The sequence below is a fragment of the Lepidochelys olivacea genome (genome assembly GCF_965140295.1).
Source record: "Lepidochelys olivacea isolate rLepOli2 genome assembly, chromosome: 6".
Taxonomy (NCBI): Eukaryota; Metazoa; Chordata; order Testudines; family Cheloniidae; genus Lepidochelys; species Lepidochelys olivacea.
Genome location: NC_140416.1, coordinates 107,292,473 through 107,304,615, shown reverse-complemented (window position 1 = coordinate 107,304,615; position 12,143 = coordinate 107,292,473).

Sequence of the window (12,143 nt, the reverse complement as noted above, 5' to 3'; positions counted from 1 at the left end):
AAATCCCGCCCCTGATCAGAGTGTATCCGAGCCAGGAATCCATAGACTGAGAAATATTTGTCCCACAATACTCGAACGACAGTGGTGGCCCTGATCACGTGTGGGATATGCCTATGCATACCGTGTAAAATGGTCAGTCACTACTAGAATGTTCCCAACATTCCTCTTGTCTACCTCTACAGACAAGAAAGCAATGCATACCAGTTCCAAAGGTTTGTTGCTGGTGATGTTCTTGAGATATGCAGCCCTCGTGGACAGAGTTTTCCTTTGAACACATCAAGCGCAAGTCTCACATTTCCTGTGAACATCTTCAGCCATTCGGGGCCAATAGAACCTACTACGAATAAGTTCCAGGGTCCTCTCCATCCCTAAATGCCCAAAGTCATCATGCAGGGCCCTCATGGCCAGGGCTCTGCACTCTTTTGGCAGTACTAGTTGTGCTTGTTGCTTTTGTAAAGGGTCGGTGGTCATTCGGTGTAGCACTCCCTGAATCAGTTTTAGTTTGGTCCATTCTCTCAATAGTAGTTTACCCTCCAGGTTAGGTGGGACAACAGCAGCTGGGCTTCGCCCCTCCCTTTTGGCAAGTAGTGTATCACGAATGTCAATATCTTGCCGCTGGGTCAGACCAAAGGTCCATCCAGCCCAGTATCCTGTCTACCGATAGTGGCCAATGCCAGGTGCCCCAGAAGGAGTGAACCTAACAGGTAATGATCAGTGATCTCTCTCCTGCTATCCATCTCCACCCTCTGACAAACAGGGGCTAGGGACACCATTCCTTACCCATCCTGGCTAATAGCCATTAATGGACTTAACCTCCATGAATTTATCCAGTTCTCTTTTAAACCCTGTTATAGTCCTAGCCTTCACAACCTCCTCAGGCAAGGAGTTCCACAGGTTGACTGTGCGCTGTGTGAAGAAGAACTTCCTTTTATTTGTTTTAAACCTGCTGCCCATTTTTTGTAGCTTAATTAGCCCCATATTATATGTATAGTTGGGATTATTTTTTTTCCAGTGTGTATTACTTTACATTTATCCACATTAAATTTCATAATAAATAGCGTGTAATAAGCATATCATAAATGTAAGCAGAGTCAGAATGAGCTCTACCCTGACATCTGGTGGTGAGTTGTGGAAAAAAGAACAGGAGTACTTGTGGCACCTTGGAGACAAACAAATTTATTAGAGCATAAGCTTTCGTGGGCTACAGCCCACTTCATTGGATGCATAGAATGGAACATATAGTAAGAAGATATATATTATTATATTATATATTATTAAGATGAGCTATTATCCGCAGGATAATGATAATAGCTCATCTTAATTAATTAGCCTCTTACATTTTGTATGGCAACTTCCACCTTCTCTGTATGTATATATATATATCTTCTTATTATATGTTCCATTCTATGCAACTGATGAAGTGGGCTGTAGCCCATGAAAGCTTATGCTCTAATAAATTAAATCTAAAAAATAAACCTCTACTGGTTCAGAGGCGTTAGGATGTGGGCCCGACTCGGGTGCTTCTCCCTCCTGGGTGGCCTCCTTTTCAGCTGCTCAGGTCTGCCTACCTACGAGAGCGACCCTCTGGCTTTGGACCAGTATTCGGATTCCCAAGGCCTTAGCTACCCTTCTTTCTCTTTTCGTCTTTCGACCCTGTCTGGGAGTGGAGAACAAATTTGGGGATATTTCAGAGAAGGTTGGGGGTTGACAGTCTACTGTGGATGCCACACTACTTTCAGGGCTTCCCCCTTTCTCCAATTCCCCTACTGGGAGTAAGTCTCCAAACCCTGGGAAGTCACTCCCTATGAGCACTGGGTATGGGAGTTTAGGGACTACACCTGCTGCTACCTCAGTAGTGTTCCCCTGAATCTTGATTTTTACTGGGATGGTGGGGTAATAACCAACTGTCCCATGGATGCATGTTATCCCCGTACGCTTAGGCCACCACAGCTGACTACACTTCACGAGCTTCCCCGAGACAAGCGTGATAGCACTCCCCAAATCAACCAGTGCTGTGGTCTCTATCCCATTTAGCTTCACTGGTCTGGTGTACATATGTGGGGTTAGTGAGACCCCCACAAGGTGGATTAGGGAGCATGGGTCTGCCCAGTTCCCCAGGTTACACTGCATAGGCTCCTCAGCATTGGGGCACCGTGCAGCTATGTGTCCCCACAGGTGTAACATCTGTATGGGCCCCTAGGCATTCCCCGATCTCTTGGTTTGGACAGTCTAACATCATGATCCTCTTCCCCCTCCATGCTCTGACTCTTTGTGGCTTCTGGTGGGCCTTCAGCCCCTCTCTCTTTCCACCTGGGTCCTCCTGGTGGCCCAGTCACCCGAGCTCTAGGGCTTGGTGCTGCTAGTTTAACCCGGGGTGCCTCTTCCTTAACGGGTTGGGTCAACTCCCTTGCCATCCTTCGCCTCTCTACCAGTGAGACAACCTCATTGTAAGTGGCAGGTTCGTTCTGGCTTACCCAGGCGCAAAGGTCTGATGGTAGTCCTCTCATGTACCGGTCGATGACCAGAACCTCTAGTCTCCTCCGGACTCTGGGACTCAGTTCATAACCACTTTCGTGCGAAATGGATGAGGTCATATAATTGGTACCACGAGGTTTTGTTTTCCTGGTACCTCCACTCATGATATCACTGGGCCCTCACTGCGGTCATTACCCCAGATCTGGCCAGGATCTCTGCTTTCAGCTGGGGGTAGTCTGCAGCAGCCTCTTCAGGCAAATCATAGTAGGCCTTCTGGGCCTCCCCACACAGGAATGGAGCGAGGATGCCAGACCACTGTTCTTGGGGCCAAGCCTCCCGCAGGGCTGTCCTCTCAAAGGCTAGGAGGTATGCCTCTACATCATCCTCCCGCGTCATTTTCTGCAGCCAATTGCTGGCCCACATGATCTGCGTCCTATCATGGCCGCGGTTCAGCTCTGTAAGGGCCTTTACCTGGTTTACCAGTTCCCGCAACATAGCCCGGTCTTGAGCAGCCTGGTCCATCAGCAGGTTATTAGTCTCTTGCTGCAGCCGCACTGCCTCCTGTTGGGCGGCTGCCTGGACACGAGTAGCCTCCTGCTGGGCAGCCGTGGCTTGTATCAGTGCCCGCGCTACCTCCTCCATTGTGGTGAAAAAAATAAAAATAGACCCTCTTCCCTTTTTTTTTTTTTTCCCCTTCCAAACACCCTCCTTCTTCCGCAGCGCTGTGGACACCAGATCCCACTTCCAACACCAGTTGTGACAAAGTTCCTGCACTACCCTGGTGGGTCTTGCGCTTATTGGTGGATTTGCTCACCTTGGAGCTACACGGCAGCCCTCAGCTTGGCCGTTTTTCTGAATTCACAGTCCAGGTCAACTCCTCCTGTGTCTGACCAGGAGTTGGGAGGCTTTGGGGGGAACCTGGGCCCGGCCTCTACTCCGGGTTCCAGCCCAGGGCCCTGTGGAATGCAGCTGTCTAGAGTGGCTCCTGGAACAGCTGTGTGACAGCTGCAACTCCCTGGGCTACTTCCCCATGGCCTCCTCCCAACACCTTCTTTATCCTCACCATAGGACCTTCCTCCTGGTGTCTGATCATGCCTGTACACCTCAGTCCTCCAACAGTCCACGTTCTCACTCTCAGCTCCTAGTGCCTCTTGCTTCCAGCTCCTCACACGCACACCACAGACTGAAGTGAGCTCCTTTTTAAAACCCAGGTGCCCTACTTAGCCTGGGGCTAATATATCTGCCTTCTATTATTCTCCTATAGCCATCTGGCCCGACCCTGTCACAGTAGTATGTATGTATGTATGTATATGTGTGTGTATATGTGTGTATATATATATATATGTATGTATAAGTATATTGGTTGGTTAAGATGGAAGGTGGACACCACCTTAGGGAGAAATTTAGGGTGTGGTTGCAGGGTAACTTTGTCTTTAGAGAAGGTTGTGTAGGGAGGGTAGGCCATCAGGGCGCTTATTTCTCCTACCCTCCTTGCTGATGTTATAGTAACCAAGAAAGCTACCTTCATGGACATATGAAGAAGAGATGAGGTAGCTAAGGGCTCGAATGGAAGTTTCATAAGACCGCGAAGAACGAGATTGAGATTCCATGCAGCTGCCGATGGGTAAATCTCAGGGTAGAGATTTTGTAGGCCTGTGAGGAAGCGTTTTATGGTGGGTGGACAAAGAGTGAATAGCCATCTAACGAATCATGGAAGGTGGTAAGGGCCACAAGGTGTACTCTGATGGAGCTGAGTGAGAGTCCATCATATTTTAGTTTCAGGAGGTAGTCTAGGATGTTAGGGAGGGTCATGGTAGGGGGTGATAAGTGGTGTGTTTGAGCACCACAGGGAGAAGCGCTTCCACTTCTGCAGGTAAGTTTTACGAGTGGAGTCTTTTCTACTATGGAGGAGGACATATTGGACTTGCTCAGAACAGGCTAATTCGTGGGTCTGGAACCATGGAGAAAACATGCTGTCAGGAGGAGTTTCTGGAGCTGAGGGTGAAGAATTCGTCTGTTGTCCCGTGAAAGCAGATCTGGTCTGTTGGGGAGAGTCCGTGGAGGACGGGCAGACATGTGGAGCAGGTAAGGATACCATGTCTGTCTCGGCCAAGCCAGGGCAATGAATATGACCAGGGTCTTGTCGTCTCTTGCGCAGGACCATGTGTATCAGAGGGATTGGTGGAAAGGCAAACATGACAGAGTTGTTCCACAGGATGAGGAATGTGTCCCTGAGGAATGCAGTCCTGAATCCTGCTCTGGAGCAAAATAGGTGACACTTGCGATTTTGGGTTGTGGCAAAGAGGTCTATTGATGGGGTGCCCCTTTGGGAGAAGAGCTGTTGTAGTATCGTGGGGTGCAATTCCCATTCGCGTTCTTTGGAGAAGTGTCTGATGAGAGTGTCGGCAGTAGCGTTGTGACAGCCGGGTAGGTACGATGCAACAAGTTGTATGTGGAGTTGTATGCACCAATTCCACAATCAGATGGCCTCCATGCATAGGGAGAACGATTGTGCTTCCCCCTGTCTGTTGATGTAAAACATACATGCTATATTGTCCGTTAGGACCGGACAGATTTATTCTTTATGAGGGGAAGAAAGTGAAGGCAAGCTTATCTCACTGCTCTGAGCTCTAGGAGGATTATGTGTAGACGCATATCTGGCATGGATCAGCGGCCTTGTGCTGTGAGTCCCCCCAGATGCACTCCCCAACCAACCAAGGAAGCATCCAAGGTGAGCATGAGCATGGGGGATTGTTGTTGGAAGGGAACTCCCATGCAAAGGTTCTCTGGTCTTATCCACCATTGCAGGGAAGCTAGTACATTCGCTGGAGGAGTCAGCAGCATGCAGAGGCTGTGCCTGCTGGGTTTGTAGTTTGAGTTGAGCCAGCCCTGAAGACATCTCATGTGCAGAGATGGACCATGAAGGTGGTGGCTGCCATGTGGCCAAGGAGCTGTAGGCAAATTCTTGCCTGAGTCCTGGGATGAACAGAGCGTCCGTGTGAGGTATATGATAGCGAGGAAACTGTGTGGGAGTGAGGGTCTGGTTTGAATTGAGTCCAGGTGAGTTCCATGAATTCGATCTGCTGTGTAGGTGTCAGGGTGGATTTCTGGATGTTTATTTGTAGGCCCAGGCTGTGGAAGAGGGAGATGGTGAAATGGGTAGCTTGTAGCGTCCCGTTGTATGAGTTGCCCTTGATGAGACAATCGTCTAGATAGGGGAAAAGTATGATCCCGTGTCTGCGGAGGTGGGCCACGACTATGGCTAGGGACTTGGAGAATACCCTCGGTGCTGTGGAGAGTCCAAAAGGGAGTAGTACCCTGTTTTGGAAATGGTCGTGTTCCATTGTGAACCGTAGAAAGCGTCTGTAGGCTGGATGAATGGATATATGAAAATAGGTGTCCTGTAGGTCGAGGGTTGTGAACCAGTCCCCTTGTTCCATCTCAGGTATTATTGTACCCAGTGTGACCATTTTGAATTTCTGTACTCTTACGAATTTGTTCAGTCAGCATAGTTCTAAGATAGGCCTCCATCCCCCGGTCTTTTTCTGGGTAAGAAAGTAGGGGGTGTAGAACACTTTTCCTCAATGTTGTGTCAGCACGGGTTCCACTGCACCTATCTGTAGAAGACAAACCATTTCTACGCGAAGTAGGTGCTCGTGAGAGGGGTCCCTGTTGCAGTAGTGCGGGCAGCTGCATCTGCCATGTCCAGAGATGCTTGTAGGGCAGTTCTGGAGACCAACTGGCCCTCGACATGGACTAAAGTAAAAGTCTGCTCTCCTGTCCTCTGGAATATGGGAGGTAAAATCAAAGTTTATTGTAGTTATCAAAGTCGTAGCTTGCAAGTAGGGTGGAATAGTCTGCAATTCTGAATTGCAGAGTGGAGGAGGTATAAACCTTGTGGCCCAAGATGTCAAGGCGTTTGAGGTCCTTGTCTTGCAGGGTGGGCAGGTAGTGCGGCTGTTTCATCCTCTGAGTCGCTGCATCCACTACCAGAGAATTTGGTTGTGGATGAGAGAATAAGAAATCTACGCCCTTAGCAGGAACATAATATTTGCATTCAGCCTTTTTGCAAGTTGGTAAGATAGAGGCTGGGGTCTGCCGAAGAATGTCAGCTGGTTCTAGGACTGCTTCATTTATGGGAAGTGCAGTCTTTGAGGGTGCAGAGGGTTGGAGGATTTTGAGGAGTTTGTGTTGTGTCTCCTGGACCTGCTCTAAAGAGATGTCTTGGCTGAATGCCACCCTCTTGAAAAGTTCCTGGAACTGATTGAGGTCATCCACATTCTGTGGAGGCAGAGGCATGAGGGCTCCATCTGGAGCTGATGGAGAGTTAGGAGTTGGCGAATCAGGGTATAGTTCCTGGCCCACCTCTTCAGAGGGGGGTTCAGGCAGTCTAGAAAGTAGATGGAGATGGAGGCACAGAAGGAGCTTGTGATCTGGTGGAAGAAGCATGAGGGTGAGTGGCAGTAGGAGCTGGCCAAGGGTACCAGTGAGGCCCAGGCATCGGGTAGGAAAAGTTAGGTGCCACCCACAGGGGGGCGAAGTAGGGAAACTGAGGCTGGTGGTTGTTAGCCGTGATCTGAGGTGTAAAAGGTTCTGGTGGAGGAGGAGAGGCAGGTGGGGAGAACTCCTGCTGTTGCTGCATACCAGGCTCACTGTCAATAAAGGTAGCCAGGTCAGGTGGGGAGAGCGGCTGGTCAAAGAGTGAGCACTGTGTGTCCAGGAGTGGAGAGTTAGGCTCAGGTGCCACTGAAAGGTCATCTTGACTTAGGAACTGTTGTTGCTGTTCCCTAGGGTCTGACTCTGCTGCACGCGATCTGTGCTCAGAGGCGTGCACAGACTCTTGTTTGGCTTTTCCCAGTGCCATGGATCTCTTGTAGGCGCCCCGTGGGAGGTCTGCTGCTGCTATTTGAGTGGCAGGCAGCCTCGGTGCCGACGTTCTTATCGGCACCGGGGTAGAGCGCGCTGTTGGCACCGGGTCTATTTTTGATGCTGAGGGGACCGGTGACGAGGAGACCTTCCCGGCACGGGAAGTCGGGTCCCTGCCTCTGCGCTCTGCGGGAGCCATGGCTGAGGTGCTGGGACTGTCAGAGGTGCCTGCCTTCGGCAATGTAAGCACTGAGGGTAGGGATCTCGCAGGAGACCCTTTACCCTTGTGAAAGTCTCTGCTTGGAGACAGTTGGGCTTAGAATCATAGAATCATAGAATATCAGGGTTGGAAGGGACCCCAGAAGGTCATCTAGTCCAACCCCCTGCTCGAAGCAGGACCAATTCCCAGTTAAATCATCCCAGCCAGGGCTTTGTCAAGCCTGACCTTAAAAACCTCTAAGGAAGGAGATTCTACCACCTCCCTAGGTAACGCATTCCAGTGTTTCACCACCCTCTTAGTGAAAAAGTTTTTCCTAATATCCAATCTAAACCTCCCCCACTGCAACTTGAGTCTTCTTGCCTCTTCACCTGAGAGGGTGAAGCCATGCTCCCAAATGGTTCGGATCTGGCCAGGGAGCGTGAGGGAGAGGGTTTGACATTGCCTGTCTCCAGAGGTGGCTGCAGAGATTTCTGCATGAGAAGCATTTTCAGCCGCAGGTCCCTGTCATGACAAGTCCTGGTTTTGAGGCTCGTGCAATGGACACACTTGGCAGAGACGTGTGTCTCGCCGAGGCACTTCACACAACGTGAGTGTCCAGCGGACCTTGGCATAGAATCCTGACAGGAAGCATATTTCTTGAATCCTGAAGCCCCTGGCATCATTGAACTAGGAATGCCGGGGGAAAGTGTCTCCGTGGGAGACAAGCTTGAGGAAAAAAGTTTTTGTTTTTGTTTGTTTGTTTTTTTAAACTAAGTAACTATTCTAAGGGAAGGGAAACAACTGTGATGTTACTAACTTGCTATTTCTATATTCTTTGTAATTGTTTCCTTCAGAGACCAGGGAAGAGGATCAGTACTGCCCCAAGTCCCATCTTCAGCCAAGGACGGTTGAGGAGGACGCACCGTCACTAGGAGTGGAGCACCCACAGGGACAGCACTCAAAGAAGTATTTTTTCACACAATGCACAGTCAACCTGTGGAACTCCTTGCCAGAGGATGTTGTGAAGGCCAAGACTATAACAGGGTTCAAAAAAGAACTGGATAAATTCATGGAGGATAGGTCCATCAATGGCTCTTAGCCAGGATGGGAAGGGATGGTGTCTCTAGCCTGTTTGCCAGAAGCTGGGAATGGGCGACAGGAGATGAATCACTTGATGATTACCTGTTCTGTTCATTCCTTCTGCGGCACCTGGCATTGGCCACTGTAGGAAGACAGGATACTGGGCTAGATGGACCTTTGGTCTAACCCGTATGGCCATTCTTATGTTCTTCTCATGACTTTCTGCGGTGGGTTTCTTCCATAGAGACTAACAGGTACTAATGCTTTGCAGACGAAGGCGTGTCTGTTTGAGCTGCTGAGAAGGAAGAGTAATAGTGACAGCTCCTCAGTGGAGTCTAGTCTGCAGTAGTGACTGACAGAATTAGACCAAGGAGAGACTGAAGATTGTCTAGGGTGTATGGGCTTACCTGTGAAATACAATTGCTGCTGACAGTATTAGTTTTTAAAATGACAGAGCACTATAAACACAACTGGAGAAAAATCAGTTTTACAAACAGACTTTCCTCAGGAACATACCTAATGGTTTCCTTGGATCTGCACAAGTTCATATTATGCACACAGGAGATAGAGATGCAACTTGCTTATCACTGAAATGATTGTTAGGACTTGATTTAACTGATCTGACTTCAACAAAAATATCAACTCCTAGGTGGCAGCAGTATTTAATGTTATGGAGCAGCTCACAAGGGAGATAAAAGGAAAGAGAATGTATAGTTTCGAGCTTCTCTTAGGTAAGCTTCAGGGCTATAAAATACATTTCTCCACTTCATTCTCTCAAATCTATTCTGTATATTAAAACATACAGTACAAACACCCACAGTTAAAGTGGCTTAGATAAAAGGTGTTTTTTTTTTTAAATGGTACTTCACTTCCTTGTGTTTGATTAGACTCTCGCAGAAATTTTTAGAGCACTTAAACTGAATTCCAAGAGATGTCCAATGCTAGTTAAAACAAGAAAAACATCTCTGCTCTCTACATAAAAACGTCCAGAAAGAACTTGTGGCAACCATGTATGAGACCATTTGTAAATACATATGTCTGATGGGAATACTTCTTTAAACAGGGCCTGCCTAGCACACTTACTGAAGGAGTCTTCAAGAAAGCAAGGGACACGCTACTTCAGGTAGGTTTATACACTTCTGCCATTTCATTATGTAGCAGCCTTGTTTAAATTTCCTTAAAAATAAACAGTTGTTCAGGTTGTGGAGTGGGTGGATGTGTTGATTCTAAATGATGCTGTTGCTTATGTTTTTCCAGTGTGATCTCTTAGTATTGCCATGAAAGGTTGTGGGGAAACTGGATGGTTACCAAACTTTTTTCCCCAGAGAAATGTCGAGAAAGGTGCAATGGATAATATAGTGTGACAGACCCAGACCAGTGGGGTACAGGAGTCTGGTAGAAGACAAATATGCTGGCTACTGGATGAATAATTTTCTGTTCCCTGAGTGACCAGAGCAGGGGCTGCCCTAGAGAAATCAAGACACCTGGAGCCAATTAAGAACTTTCTAGAATCAATTATGGCAGGCAGACTAATCAGGACACCTGGTTTAAAAGGGACCTCCCATCAGTTAGTAGGGGGATGCGTAAGGAGCTGGGAGTAAGAAGTTATGCTGCTGGAGGACTGAGGAGTACAAGTGTGATCAGGCACCAGGAGAAAGGTCCTGTGGTGAGGATAAAGAAGGTGTTGGGAGGAGGCCATGGGGAAGTAGCCCAGGGAGTTGTAGCTGTCACACAGCTGTTCCAGGAGCCACTCTAGACAGCTGTAATCCACAGGGCCCTGGGCTGGAACCCGGAGTAGAGGGTGGGCCCGGGTTCCCCCCAAACCTTCCAACTCCTGATCAGACACAGGAGGAGCTGACCTGTTCTGTGGGCTCCACCAGAGGGGTGGTCTCTGGGCTGTTCCCTGACCTACATGGTGGATCAGCAGAGACTGCAGGGATTGTTCTTCTCTTTTTTTTTTTCCCCAGGCTGGCCAGTGATGAGGTTATATGAGTGAATGGCAGATTTGAGCCACAAAAGTGGCCAAACTGAGGGCTGACATGAATCTCTGAGGCATGCAAATCTGCAAATAAGTGCAGGACCCTTCAAGGTAGAGGAGGAACTTTGTCACAACTGGTGTCGGCAGTGGGATCTGGTGGGCACAGCACAGCGGAAGAAGGAGGGTGTTATTTTAAAAAAAAAAAAAAAAAGGTGAGCAGGTTTATTTTTTTTTTCACCACAATGGAAGATGTAGTGTGGGCACTGATACAAGCCATGGCTGCCCAGCAGGAGGCAGTACAGCTGCAGCATGAGACTAATCGCTTGTTGATGGACCAGGCCGCTCAAGACCGCTATGTTGTGGGAACTGGTAAACCAAGTGAGGGCCCTTACGGAGATGAACCGCAGCCATGATGGGACGCGGATCATATGGGCCAGCAATTGCCTACAGAAAATGATGCGGGAGGATGATGTAGAGGCGTACCTCCTAGCCTTTGAGAGGACAGCCCTGCGGGAGGCTTGGCCTCAAGATCAGTGGTTTGGCATCCGTGTCCCATTCCTGTGTGGGGAGGCCCAGAAGGCCTACTATGATCTGTCTGAAGAGGCTGCTGCAGACTACCTCCAGCTGAAAGCAGAGATCCTGGCCAGATCTGGGGTAATGACCGCAGTGAGGGCCCAGTGATATCATGAGTGGAGGGATCAGAAAAACAAAACCCCGTGGTCCCAATTATATGACCTCATCCATTTTGCACGAAAGTGGTTGTGAACTGAGTCCCAGAGTCCAGAAGAGATGCTAGAGGTTCTGGTCATAGACTGGTATATGAGAGGACTACCGCCAGACCTTCATGCCTGGGTAAGCCAGAACGAACCTGCCACTTACAATGAGGTTGTCTCACTGGTAGAGAGGCGAAGGATGGCAAGGGAGTTGACCCAACCCGTTAAGGAAGAGGCACCCCGGGTTAAACTAGCAGCACCAAGCCCTAGAGCTCGGGTGACTGGGCCACCAGGAGGACCCAGGTGGAAAGAGAGAGGGGCTGAAGGCCCACCAGAAGCCACAAAGAGTCGGAGCATGGAGGGGGAAGAGGATCATGATGTTAGACTGTCCAAACCAAGAGATCGGGGAATGCCTAGGGGCCCATACAGATGTTACACCTGTGGGGACACATAGCTGCACGGTGCCCCAATGCTGAGGAGCCTATGCAGTGTAACCTGGGGAACTGGGCAGACCCATGCTCCCTAATCCACCTTGTGGGGATCTCATTAGCCCCACATATGTACACCAGACCAGTGAAACTAAATGGGGAAGAAACCATAGCACTGGTTGATTTGGGGAGTGCTATCACGCTTATCTCAGGGAAGCTCGTGAAGCGTAGTCAACTGCTGCAGGCTAATATATGGGGATAACATGCATCCATGGGACAGTTAGTTACTACCCCACCATCCCAGTAAAAATTGAGATCCAAGGGAACACTGCTGAGGTAGCAGCAGGTGTAGTCCCTAAACTCCCATACCCAGTGCTCGTAGGACGGGACTTCCCAGGGTTTGG